Source organism: Panthera uncia, assembly GCF_023721935.1.
Source record: "Panthera uncia isolate 11264 chromosome B2 unlocalized genomic scaffold, Puncia_PCG_1.0 HiC_scaffold_24, whole genome shotgun sequence".
Taxonomy (NCBI): Eukaryota; Metazoa; Chordata; class Mammalia; order Carnivora; family Felidae; genus Panthera; species Panthera uncia.
The window spans coordinates 1,033,016-1,046,908 of NW_026057580.1; the positions used below are offsets into that span (position 1 = coordinate 1,033,016).

The following is a 13,893-nucleotide window of genomic DNA, read 5'->3' on the forward strand; positions in this document are numbered from 1 at the left end:
GAGAAGCTCGCCATGAGATCAAAGCAGAATGGGTGTAGCAGGGGTGTGCACAGCTACCTTAAAGAGAATGGCGTCCAAACCACGAGACCTGATTGTCCCTGGACCAAAAACTAACACATCTACAAAGAAAGGCCCATGAGCTGTGGATACTTAAAAAAAAAAAAAAAAAAAAGCAAGAGGCGACTGAGTAGAGAGGGGGCCTGACCTGGCCTGGTGACTTTCCCTTTGGTGGAAAAAGTCACCTCTCCCAGCCCTTGCCCCCAACATAAGAACCTTTTTGGCCCCCTCCCTTAAGTTTTGCTCCCTTACCCACCACACCGCCTCTGCTTTGCCTCTGGTTGCCCTTGGGGAAGGGCCTGCAAGGACAGACCACGCTGGCCAGAGGCCCCAGGTGCCTCTGTCCTGTCCACTGTGTCCACTGTGTCTCCCAGGTGGGTTTAGACTCGGCTGTGTGGCATGTGTCTCTGTGTCAGGGCACTGTCTACCTTGAGTTTCCCCCCAGAAGCGGAGGCCCCTGCAGACGTGCTGGCAGGTCCTAGTTTGGAGCCTCAGACGCTGAGGAGGTAGGCCCAGCTCTTGCCGAGGTCAGGCCACCCTTGTATTGCCAGGCAACATGCTGGCAATGTTACCTCCATACCTCCATACCTCCATTGGCCTTACCTTCTTCCCCTATCTTGGAGCTCCCCCAGTTCGGCTCCCAGTGTTCTTGTGAAGATGAGGTCAGTTAGTGGAGGGGAAAGGGCATCCTAACCTGTCCAAGCATTATTCATATTAGATGATGACCATCACCTTCTAACGGGATCATGTGTATATTAACCCTTCGCAAAGTGGAACGGGACATGTGAACTGTCCTAGTTCTGTTGGGAGTCAAGAACCGTGGGAAATTGACAGTTAGGCTCAAGAGAAATGGCAGATTGGCCACCCACCCACCCCCCTTTTGAGGGTTAAATTGATAATAGTGCCAGGGTTTACCCAGAGGAAGAACTAAGATGGGAAATGAACTGTGCTGTGGTTCAACAGGTGGCTGCCTCTCTGTGACCCCCCGGCTAAGTCGGGCTGTTGTGGAGCGGTAACCCGGGCACTTGGGACCCTCCATCAGAAGCCCTCTGCAGACAGCCGGTGGGTTTCCAGTAAAGCTCAAGGGCAGCGCGCACCATCACGTGGTTCACCATGCCCTGAGCTCAGGCTGTTGTTTTTCCACCGGACTAAAGCGAGCCCCAGCACCCTCCAGCTGCTCCTGTGAGAGGGAAGAGGGCCAGTGCCTGCTTAACCCGTTCTTACCTCTGACAGACACCCCTGCCAAGGGGCCCACGTGGGCTGGATACAGGTTGATGTGGCACATCTGGAGGAGCTCAGGTGTTCTTTTTCAGGGTGGTATGTTCTAGGCAGTTTGGATGTGCGTTTATATTTAGGAATCACTTGGCGGGCAAGAGAGGTGGTGTGGCAGCAGGGGGATGATAAACATCATACCCGCCGTGCAGAGTACTCTTCTAAGGATTTCACCTGCTATCTCACTTAATCCTCACCCCCCAAAATCCCTGGGTGGTAGACCCTATTTACAGATGAGGAAACTGAGGAACAGAGGGCTTCATTAACCTGTCGAAGACTGCACAGCAATTAGGAAGTGACAGAGCCAGAAGTTAAACCAGGCAGGAAGTCTGACAGCGGGGTCAGAACTCTGTTTATTATTCTTGTCATTTTTCCGTTGCACACCTAAGGCAGAGAAAGACTTGTCAAGGCCACACAGCTGGTGTATGACGGACCTGGTGGTCAGACCCAGGTCGGTCCACCTCCGGGGCTCACACTGGTAACCACCACTCCATTCTACATCTGTGGTCGCCCTTGGTATTCAGTGGTAATGTGTAATATGGTATTATATATCATGTAGTACGATATTCTATCATAGTACCTTACCGTATTAGAGTATAACCTATTACAAGGTTACAGTTTATTTGATGAATTCTCTATTGTTGGACAGTTAGATTGTTTCCATTTTTTCAATATTAGAAATAAATGCCAAGTTTTGTTTTTTAAGAGAGAAATGGTAGGAATGTTGTTTGGTTTATCAGTTTATTTGTTTCTTTTCAAGGATGTAGAGCAGATGGGCTGAGCTCTCAGATGCTGGAAGAATTGGAGGCTTTGAGTTGACTGCTTGAATGGAGAATGAAATTCTGATTAGGAATGGTGCCAGGTGGAGAGAAGGAAAGAACAGACTCTGTGCTGTAGCCCAGGGATTTGGCATTGCCCGCTGAGATAGAAAATTGGGGATGCATTGCAGAAATATCTGTAATTCCCACTTTGGATATTTTAGCATTCTCTAGCGTTTTCCAGCCCAGTGTCTCATTGACATTGCCCAGATACACACGGGTGGGGCTGGGCAGAGGGTGAGCCATTTTCTTCCCCAGATCAGCCATGTGCAGCCATCTGGAGTTACACCATCTGTCCATCCCGTGTCCCTTGCTCCTTTGGCCCTTCCATCTCAGTGTGTCTTTGAGGTTCCCCCTTCGGTTCTTATGTCCCCGGTCGAAAGCAGAAGAGGAGGCCTGAGCACATCGTACACAGTGATGACCATAATGGCCTCCATATGCTGAGTCCCCAGCATGGTAGTGAGCCCTTTCCAGGCCTCATCTTTTGTATCTTCACAGCTTTTGGGAAGGGGACCGTTATGAAACTACCATCTTATGGAGGAGGAAAAGGAAACTTCAGGAAGTTAAGGGCTCGCCCAAGGCCATATAGCCAGGGACTGGTGGAGCTGGGATTCAGAGCCAGGGCTATCTAAACTCTGTGGCCACATCTCCTTTGCAGCCTTCGTGATGCACTATAAAAAGAAGACCCTCTAGTTCTCGGAGGGGAATCTTCAGAAAATCAGCAGGAACGTGTTCATTACCTGCATGTGTGTTTACCGGATGGACTCATTTAGAGGATGTTGGGATAGTAAAGGATCCTGGAAGTATCTCTTTCCTACCATATTTTTAAAGTGCGTCAGACGAGGTCCAGAGAGATCAGCAGACTTGCCGAAGGGCAAAATGGTGGACCAACCAGATTAGAACCGAGGTCTTATGACGTCCACCCTGTGGTTCTTTGAGAGGCAAACAGCTCTTTGTTCTACTCTGTCGGGAGCATTGGGATCAAAAGCATGTGCCAGTAGGACAGATACAGAGAAATAGGAGTAGTTTGGTGGGGCTGGGCAATGCTAAGGTCCATGGAGACAGGGAGTCACAAGAATCCTCTGATTGTCCATGCCTATTCCAGAATACACCCAAATCCTAATCCCACCATACAGAAAAATACAAGTGGGGGCAAGTGGCAGGAAGGCAGTGTGGCCCAATGATTAAAAGTCTGGGCTCTGGCATGAGACAGACCAGGAGTCACATCCGGGCAAGGTGCTGTATCTCCCGGAGCCTCAGTTTCTTCATCCACAAAATGGGAGTCACAACTGCTTATTACGCGGGACCACTGCAAGCATGAAATGAGACAATGCTTGTGAATAAACTGGCATACGTTTGTGGAAAAAAAGAGAAGAATCTTGGGATTGTTTGAGTTGGTAGAAAAAGGAGAACACAAAACTGGTAACCAAATATGTGATTTCAACAAAAGGCCAAGTATTTCTTAATTTCATCTGATTCATTATTTCCCACAGGCTCTGTCAGAGGGGTGCTCATCGCACATTTCTACATGGTGGCGAAAAGCTCTGTGACCTCTCTTTGGTGAAGAACGCGGGTGAGCTCAGTGATAATACAGGATGCTTTTTACTTCCTGTCTTGAAAGGGGTGGGAGATAAGAGAAAGGAAGATTGTTAATATAAACTTGAAATCCAGATTCTTTCTAAAGTACGTCTCCTCAGCTGGGTGACCTCAAATGAACCTCTCACTGTCTCTATTGTCTCTTTACCACAAGGTCATTGTGATGGCCACATAATAGCCACTTTACATGCAGTATCTTATGTAACCCTCAGAGAAGCCTACAAGACAGATATTACCATTCCATTTCTAGATAAAGGAGAAGAAGACAGTTCCGGGAAGTTAAGTAACTTGTCAAAGGCCACACAGCACACAGCCAGCAACTGGCAGAGCTGTGATTTTTTTTTTTTTTTAGGTTTATTTATATTTGTTTTGAGAGAGAGAGGGTGGTGGGGGGAGGGGCAGAGACAGTCGGAGAGAGAGAGAATCCCAAGCAGGTGCTGCACTGTCAGCACGGAGCCTGACACGGGGCTTGATCCCATGAACTGTGAGATCGTGACCTGAGCTGAAATCGATAGTCGGGCACTTAACCGACTGAGCCACCCCAGCGCCCCAAGATCTGTGATTTAAGACCAGGTCTGACCCCAGAGCCCACATGCTTCCCAGTATACCCAGGGTAGATTCAGATTTTGTTGGGTCTAAAGCTTCTGCAATTTTCGAGGCCCTCTTTAAGAAGGACAGTACAAAATCACAATACTAAAGATACCAAAGTGCATATTTATTTAGATTTTGTGATGAAATCACAACATACTAGGAAACAATGTTAAAGCCCAAACATCACAAAATCCAGGAAAATAACATAATATTTATGTGAACTGCTTGATGCTCCTCTATGACACCTTTTGTATCCTCTTTGGTTGCATTCTCCTATGACAGTGATTTTGTAATCTTTACCATGGAGCAAATAGAAAAGATAACCCAGTGTTTCTCTAGCATAGTTGATTGGAAGTTTTTTAAAAAAAAATTATTGATAGTCTGGAAAAGTTGCATTCAGCTTTACAAATCATTATTGGTAATGTCCTATAAATATTGGGATAATTGTCAATTTTGGAAAAACCTCCATCAAAGTTTCTTCCATATATGAGCCATAAGATTTTAGGGCATTTCGTGCTTTCTGGTACAGCGATTCATCTAAACTCATCTTTGACGGGCCCCTGGGTGGCTTGGTTGGTTAAGCGTCCGACTCGTGATTTTGGCTCGGGTGGTCATCTCACGGTTTGTGAGTCCGAGCCCTGCACGGACGGTGCGGAACTTGCTTGGGATTGTCTCTCTCCCCCTCTCTCTCTCTGCCCCTTCCCTGTTCACTTGTGCACACACGCTCACTCTTTCTTTCTCAAAATAAACATACATACATACATACATAAAGATTTTTAAAAATTAAAGAAAATAATCTTTGAATTGGTGACACTTCTTACCCTATTTTCTGTCAGCTAAGTGTTATCTTTGTTATCGGAATCTTGTGTTAAATCGGCAAAAAATGCTCATCTTTTCTAGTACACCCTTCTGTCTTCCACCCCCTAGGATGGAATGAGGATGGTTACGTTACTGAAAGACTCATAAATAAAGTCCTTTCTCACAAGTCTGTGACCTTTTCAAGGGAATTCATTACAAAATACCGGATGTGAAAACATCGGAAGCATTTGAATGATTTGGCCTGGAAAGGGGAGGGCTCAAGGCAGCGAATAAATAACCGCCTTCAAGGATATGAACCTTAGTGGTCATTAGAGTCAGCAGGGTGTATCTGAGCCTGATTCTGAGATCTGGGGGGAGGAGATGGGGGGACCCCGTTAGCTGTCTAGTTAACAGGGTTCTGCAAGTCACTTGGAGCAGCTAGCCCTAAAATGGATACAAAGAATAGTAGAAAAGTAGGTGAGTGACAACAGCTAAAACTGCCTTGCTGTGGACTCAAAGTGTGACCCATGGTCTGGCATCTGCTGTGGGAGTTGGTTCGAAGTGCATAATGGGGCCAGTGGACTGGGTTGCTCCTGGCTGGCTCAGGATCTCAGGTATCTCAGGATCAGAAGGTCAAGCCCCACGTTGGGCCTGGTGATTACCTAAAAAAAAAAAAGAGAGAGAGAGAGAGACATACCTAATCTTGGGCCCCTAATCTTGGGCCCCACCTACAACTGTTGAATGGGAATCTGCATTTTCCCAGAGCTGCGGGTGATTGTCTGAGAAACCCTGGACCAAAGACTTTAGTTGGAACTTCCGGGCGTGCCCACCCAGGCTTGGTGGCTGTCATTTGCCTCTGTGTCCTTGGCCTTAGGAACTGGCTTCTCTTCTAGCTTCTGGCAGTGTGGATTCATTACATCTCTGTTCCCCTCCCGCCAGACTGCAGACTCCTACAGGGTTGAGTTGTATTCCTCTTTGTTTTCTGGCCCTTTATAGTGCCTGGCACCCCAAGATACCACTTGTGGACTGTCCACTGCATGCCAAGAGCTTTGCTCTCTCTTACCTCATTTGCCTCTCACCTCAAGCTTGTAGGCTGAAATAAATATCCCCATTTGATGCATGTATGTATGTGTGTATGTATGTATATATTGTCTGTGCCCAACGTGGGGCTCAAACCCACGACCCTGAGATCAAGAGTCTCATGCTCTAACGACTGAGCCAGCCAGGTGCCCCAGAAGTCCCCATTTTATAGCTGAAGAAACTGAGACTCTGTCACTTGTTTACGGTCATAAGTGGCAGAAGCCAGGAACCAAACCCCAGGGTGTCTGATTCCAAAGCCTTCATTAAGAGGATCGGTAAATGTTTGTTGAGTCACTTACTTATTACTTCGTTATGATTCAAGTGTTCATTAATGTTCTTATTCATTGAGGAGACTCCTGGGAATTCGAGGACGACAAGCAGTAAAAACTGCTTCTTCTTGGTGAACTTTTTCTAGAATGGGATCATTCTAGAAGGTTGATCTGGCATCAACCTTCCAGAGGCAGGGAGCTAGCTGGGCTGCAGAAGCCCCCAGCCTGTCCCTGGGAATGGGGAGGTGGCAGTCCTGTGCCGCCCCCACGCCTTTCATAATGTCCTCCGTGACTCAGCAAAGAAACCCTGGGTCTGAAATCAGAGATGAGGCAAAAAAAAAAAAAAAAAAAAAAAAAAAAAAAAAACACAAAAAACACAAAAAAAAAAAAAAAAAAAAAACCAAAACAAACAAACAAAAAAAACAACAGCAACAACCAGCTACCCTCAAAAATGTTTTCTTTTCCTGGAGGAATTTCCCTTTCATGTTCCTCATAACTCTGCCAGGGAATCCAGGAAGCCTTTGGCCTGGGGTCAGCTGTGACCACCCCCCCCCCCCCCAGTCTAGTTTCTCTGGGACTTGTCCCTCCTCCTTCTGATTCCTCCCTAGGCCTGGGACAGCATCAGGGGCCGCCTTCTTCAGTGGTCTCTGATTCTGGCCCACCCAGCCCAAGACTCCTTACCTTATGTTAAATTATTAATCCTGATCCTGGACCCAGATTGTTGGAGTTCAAGTTCCTGCCTGTACCTTTTACACTGTGTGACTTTGGGTAAGTCACTTCACTTTCCTCCTCTGTGAAGTGGGCACAACAGTACGTTTGAGGATTAAAATAATTAATATACGTAAAACACTTAGAACAATGCCTGACACAGTGATTACTATCTAACTGTTCGTGTTGTTATTATTCATTATGGAGCAGTTATTAATACCTAGAGGAGACCTGGGTGAGTTCGTGTTGAACTTCTGTTTCTTTCTTTCTTGCTTTCTTGCTTTCTTTTCTTGCTTGCTTTCTTGCTTGCTTGCTTGCTTTCTTGCTTGCTTTCTTTCTTTCGATAGGGAGAGTGAGTGCATGTGCCAGGGAGACTGAGCCGGGGAGGGGCAGAGGGAGAGGGTGAGGGAGACCCTTAAGCATGCTCACAGGGTAGAGCCTGATGAGGTTCCATCTCACAACTGACCATGAGATCATGACCTGAGCTGAAATCAAGAGTTGTACCTCAACCCACTGAGCCACCCAGGTGCCTCTGAATTTCTCTTTCCGTTTCTTCTAGCCCCACCCCAGATTTTGCCTGAATTCCCAATTATTCATGCTGTAGAGAGTTTAAGGGGGCAACTGCAAATGAGTGAATAGAATAAATTAATAAATTAGAAAGCTCTGGGTTGTTCTCTGAAAATGAGATTATTTTAATGGACGAAGAAGCCTGAGTCAATAGAGTTGACTGGGGAAGAACCACATTCCGTCCAGGAGGAGGGTGGCCCTCTGAGAATTTCCAATCACGGGATAGACAGACCTGCCTACTAAGGGGCAGTTTACCGATAGACTGATAAAGTCAGTATGAAGATCTCTAGACAACAGGGGAAGGAGAGAGTGATTCCTGGCTAGAGGCCAGCTTGTAGCCCTCAGCCCTGGACAAACATACAGAACCTGGGCCCCACACTTAAAGATTCTGATATCCACATCTGGGAGTAGAAACAGGGGCATCAGAACTCTTTTTTTTTTGTTTGTTTTAATTAATTTTTTGAATTTACATCCAAGTTAGCATCAACAATGATCCATTCCAAGTTAGTGCAACAATGATTTCAGAAGTAGATTCCTTAATGCCCCTTCCCCGTTTAGCCCATCCCCCCTCCCACAACCCCTCCTGTAACCCTCTGTTTGTTCTCCATATTTAAGAGCCTCTTATGTTGTGTCCCCCTCCCTGTTTTTATATTATTTTTGCTTCCCTTCCTTATGTTCATCTGTTTTGTATCTTAAAGTCCTCATAGGGGCATCAGAACTCTTAAGAAACTTGCCACATAATGAGGAATGAAGTCCAACAGTAAACAGAATCAACTTAATAATAGAACAGCACATTACTGTAAATGAGTAGGTACACTTCTCTCTCCTTTGTAACCATCCCTCCAAGGTAGCTTATATTATCCCCATTTTATAGGTAAGAACACTGAGGTTTGAGTACTTTAACAGCGCCATTGTGTAATCCAGGCCTGATGTAATGTGCTGCATTCCACACCGCAGGAGGTCAGCCTGGAAGAAACTTCCCAGAAATTGAAATTAAGATTGTTCCCTCTGATGTAAACTATAAAATCAAATCGATCCATAATGGGTCAGAGCAAAGATATGCAAGCTGATTTGAACAGACACAAAGGGTCCCAGAGCCAGGGAAGGCTCAACTTTAACCAGTGGCCTCTATTAACATACCTAAAGAAACAATGTGTCAATGGAGGTGGGAGGGTGCTTGGGCCCTGTGGGTCTGACATTCCGTGGGCTTGAGGGAGGGGCCCTGGCCCAGCCGACCTCTGACAGCATCGTGATCGGGCTTCATTCAGCTCTTCCCCTGGGCTTCCTTCCGTTCTCTCCTGCCCTCTCGGACTGTTGTTTCCTTCCATCGTTCCTCTTTCTCCACCTGCCCCTTAAATGTGTTTTCTGCATTCCATTCATCTGACATTCCCCAGGTGGCAGCATCCAGTCCACAACGGGGCTGCCTGTGCTGCGGACATCACAAGTGCATACTCCAGGTGTCCAGACTCTAGGCACCAAGGTGAAGGTGGGGGAGAGGGGAGGGCGTCATCAGACATGACCGGAAGGTCACATCCCAGCTGGGCTGCTTGCTGGCTGTGGGCCTTAGAAATTTCTTTACATTGTTTTTCAGTCTCAGTTTCCTTATCTGTGAAATGGGTTGTTAATGCCTACTATAAATGATTGTTGTGAGGATGAAAATAGACACTAGGCATTCCAAGCCCTTGGGAAGGACTCTATAAATGGTGCCTATTTATTATGTCCAGCTGGTATGGGACTTCTCTGTGGGCACTTCAAAAGCAACATGTGAAACAGAGAACCCTTTTCCCCTAAATCTGTTCTTTCATTTGGACTCCTAATCAGATTCCACCCAATTGTGGCCAAAACCAGAATCCCTAGTCATCCTTGGACTGTCCCTCCCCTGTCATCCCCTCGGCCACTGAACTCCAGTCAGTTTGTTTCCTGCATTTCTTCTATTTTCGTAAAAAGCCACCCTTGGAACTTCTCGTTCGGTTATTTCAAGAATCTCCTTTATTTATTTATTTGTTATTTATTTATTTATTTATTTATTTATTTATTTATATGTAATCTCTGTACCCAACATGCGTCTTGAACTCACCACCCCGAAATCAAGAGTTGCATGCTCTCCCAACTGAGCCAGCCAGACGCCCCAAGGTTGTTGCAAAAACCTCTTGACTACCTTTCTCTACTTACTCCCCGGCAAAGTCCAACTGCTTATGTACCTAGGTCCTGATCCAGATTAGCCCCTTTAATGGCAGTCCATTGCCTTTAAGGCACAACTCAAATTCTCCTGTGGCCACAGGCTCTTCCTGATCTGCCCTGCTTTCCTGTCCAGGCTCCTTTCCTGGCACTGTCCTGTCTTGCACCCTCCCTGTTGGCAGTGCTGAGCCACACCCCAAATTTGCCAGGTTCTCATGCCTCGTTGCAGCACCACTGAGTTCCTGCAGCTTTCGTCTGTCTTTCCAACAAGGCTGAGCCCCTTGAGCCCTCAACTCCTTTTGGGCATCTCTGGGTTCCTGGTATGGGGCAGGCTCTCTCAGTAGGAGGCTCTCCTAATAAGGTTTAACATTTTCGCATCTTTGATGTTGGCCAAGCCCTGTTCTAAACACTTCATCTTCTCACAACTCTATGGGGGTAGGCGTGCTTCATTCATCCTTTCTGGCTGTACCTACAGAACATTCCCTCTGCCTAAGCCTTGGTCCAGGCACTGTGGATATGGCAGGGTACCCAGGACGGGGGTTGCTTAGAGATGAGGGGAGGGGTTTCTATTTGATGCAAGAAGGTCAAGAAAAGCCTCTCTGAAAAGGTGAAAATTGAGCCGAGACCTGAGGAAGAAGGAGAGGGGGCTACCTGAGTATCCAGGGGAAGAGTGGTCCAGGCAGAGGGAATAGCCAGGACAAAGGGGATCATTAGCCCCATTTGACAGATGAGGAACCAAGAGTCTAGGTAGATTAATCAAAGTCACAGAATAAGTGGTTCCAAACCCAGGCTCTGTAACTACTAACTCAGCCATTACTCTACACTGTCTTCTGAGGGACACGGTGGGTGCCTTGGCTGTGGGCAGGCCGGCTCTCTGTGTTCCCCATGCAGCCCTCTAGCCGGAGCTTGCTCCCTGTGTCCAGGAGAGCCTGGGCGGATCAGCTGGCCCTGTATTCAGGTTCTCCTGGTGGCGCTGTGTTTCTGAAGTGTGTATCTGTTTCTGTGGCTTTCATTAGGAACAATTAGACTGCTTGGACTCTTCAGGCAGCCTCAGAAAGCATACTTCTCCTGCAACGCTGAGGATCAGACCCTGAAATATGGTGACTCGGCCAAGGCACGCTCCCCCTCCCTGGTCAGTAGTCAGAGTGGCCTCTGTGGGCAGTTGCTGTACTTCACCCCCTTCCTTCCTTCACACTTCAACAGGAGGATCTGAGGCAAGTGTCGGCGGAGGTGGTATTTGAGCTGGCCTTGAAGGGCAGGAAGCATCGCAAGAGAGGCACGGACGGGGCATTTAGGCAGAAGGAAGCGTGTGAGCTAGGCCAGAGCATCCGTGCTGGACCGTCTAGTGTATCTGGAGTCTAGGTACGTGGAGGGTGTGTTTGTTGGGAGAGGGGAGAGAGAGCTGGAGGGAGAATTTTAGGGTAGATCATGGCAGCCTTTTTTTTTTTTTCTTTAAGTTTATTTCTTTATTTTGAGAGAGAGAGAGAGAGTGCATGGAGAAGGGGCAGAGAGAGGGAAAGAGAGCTCCCTGTGTCAGCACAGAGCCCAACGTGGGGCTCAAAGTCACGAACCCTGAGATCGTAACCTGAGCTGAGGTTGGATGCTTAACTGGCTGAGTCAACCAGGCATCCCTAGCCGTTTGTTGTTGTTGTTGTTTGGGGTTTTTATGGTTTTTGTTTTTGTTTTTTTTTTTTGTAATGGCAGACTTTGCATGTCCATTTCAGATAGGTCTGGATTTTATCTGGGTAATCCTAGGGATTTTAAGGTTTTAAGAAGCAAAGGAAGCATGTGTGCATTCCTGATGTTTTTGAAAGAAGGCTTGGGCAGTAGTGGGGAGCAGGGGCTGGAGGGGGTGTGTGGAGGGAGAGAGGCCAGTGAGAAGAGAGAGGATTGCACCAGTCCAAATGTTAGGTGGGAGTGCCTGAGCGTTGAGTGGAGGGGCCAGATTCCAGAGCCACTCTGATGACAGAGTCTGCTTATAGGTTAACTTGGACAAACTTGGAGCAAGAGGCACTAAGAAAGACTAGAGTCAGCGTTTTTAGCTTGGGTGACTCAGGGGGTCGGGGTTAACTGACACCGAATACAAAGGAGGAGGGACTGGCTTTGAGCACTTTGAGTTTGAGGAGGCATCTGTGTGACATCTAGCTGGGGGTGTAGGCTGGGAGTTTGGGATGGAGGTTAGAACTGGAGAAGCATGAAGAACTGAGGCTGAAGGAATAGAGTGGGGTCCCTGATGTGTGTGTGAGAAGAGAAAACAAGGGCCTCGGCTTAAGCCCTGGAAGATGTTGACAGTTCTTGAGCCTGATGGAGGACGAGGAACCAGGGAAGGGATTGTGGAGGAGTGTTTGGTTAACGCATCTCTGGGACCATTTGACATATCACATCAGAAGATGGTTGAAGGTGGGGCGCCTGGATGGCTCAGTTGGTTAAGAAGCCTACTTAGGCTCAGGTCATGATCTTGTGGTTTGTGAGTTCAAGCCCCGCGTCGGGCTCTGTGCTGACAGCTCAGAGCCTGGAGCCTGCTTCCGATTCTGTGTCTCCTCCTCTCTCTGCCCCTCCCATGCTCATGCTCTGTCTCTCTCTGTCTCTCAATAGTAAATAAACGTTAAAAAAAAATTAAAAAAAAAAAAGAAAAAGAAGATGGTTGAAGGTGATGGAGGCCACACCCTGGGGGGAACACACAGTTAACCTAGCCTGGGTTGTCTGCTCAGAGCCACTCAGAGACCAGGAGTGCTTCTGGTCAGCCTGAATTTGTTTACGTGGCCTTGTGTGTGCTGTCTTGTCCCTCCACACATGTCCAGCCTCCCACTGTTGAGGGGACTCTCTTGAAAGTGGAGATCCTGACTTCTCCCCCATTATTCTCCAGGAAGCTCAGCCTAGGGTTTTTCACATTGTGGGGCTCAGAACACTAAGGAGGGGGCTGACTGGCCAAGCAGAATGGGTGGCTGTGGTGAACTTGGTCCACTGCTCCTTCAGTTCCTTTTTTTTTTTTTTTTTTAATTTTTTAAGTGTTTTTATTTATTTTTGAGACAGAGAGAGACCAAGCATGAGCAGGGGGGAGGCAGAGAAAGAGGGATACACAGAATCTGAAGCAGGCTCCAGGCTCTGAGCTGTCAGCACAGAGCCCAATGCGGGGCCCGAACTCATGGACTGTGAGATCATGACCTGAGCTGAAGTTGGACACTTAACCGACTGAGCCACTCAGGTGCCCCTCCTTCAGTTCCTTTTTAAAAGAACATCTTATTTTATGGACTGAGTATAATGTGCTCTCTGAATCTTGAGTTGCTTCAGGCTTGCTCTACCCTTTGGTCCATCCATCTGCCCATCCATCCATCCATCCATCCATCCACCTACCCACCTATCCACTCATCCATCCATCCATCCATCCATCCATGCATCCATCCGTCCATACAGTGTTAGAGTTTTGCAAGTGTAGATACCTACTAAGAGCTGAGCAACTTGCATATGGAGTTGGGGGATCCCCAGCACTTTTCATGCATTACCTCACATTACAACAATCCTCTGAGGTAGGCATGGCTACCTTGTTTTGCAGATGAAAAAATCAGATAATTTCCCCCAGGTCACACAACAAGTAAGTGATAGGTTCAGGCCTAGGTCTCTCTAACTCAAAAGTTCCTATGGTCTCAATCACGATGGTAAGGCCTCCCTGGGTAGGAGGTGATCATAATTTATTATCCAAACTGGAATGCTTTTTAAAAGGTTTAAGTGAAATATAATTTTCAGACCATAGAATTCACCTATATAAAGTGCACAAGTTTTTAGTTTTTTAGTATATTTACAGAGTTGTGGAGTCATCACCATAATCTAATTTTAGGACATTTTCATCACCCCCAAAAGAAACTCCGTTCCCATGAGCAGTCAGTCCCCATTACCATCACCCCCCACCCCAGCCCTAGACAACCACTAATCTATTTTCTGTCTCTGTTGATTTGCCTATT

At 47.1% G+C, this 13,893-nt stretch overlaps 1 protein-coding gene and 1 non-coding gene across 4 annotated transcripts in view; one reads left to right on the forward strand and one right to left on the reverse strand.

The window, feature by feature from the left end:
• The window catches only part of CCND3 (cyclin D3), a 98,436-nt gene that overhangs the window by 61,022 nt on the left and 23,521 nt on the right, over positions 1–13,893 (forward strand). The window contains exon 2 of one of the 3 annotated variants that reach the window (XM_049653278.1): positions 3,641–3,720. The exons of the other annotated variants lie outside the window; for them this stretch is intronic. The gene's annotated coding sequence lies outside the window, so the exon portion shown is untranslated. The remainder of the gene's footprint in view (positions 1–3,640; positions 3,721–13,893) is intronic. 3 annotated transcript variants of the gene reach the window in all.
• Positions 6,288–6,360, reverse strand: TRNAK-CUU (transfer RNA lysine (anticodon CUU)). The gene has a single exon. It is a non-coding gene; the product is annotated as a tRNA-Lys (tRNA).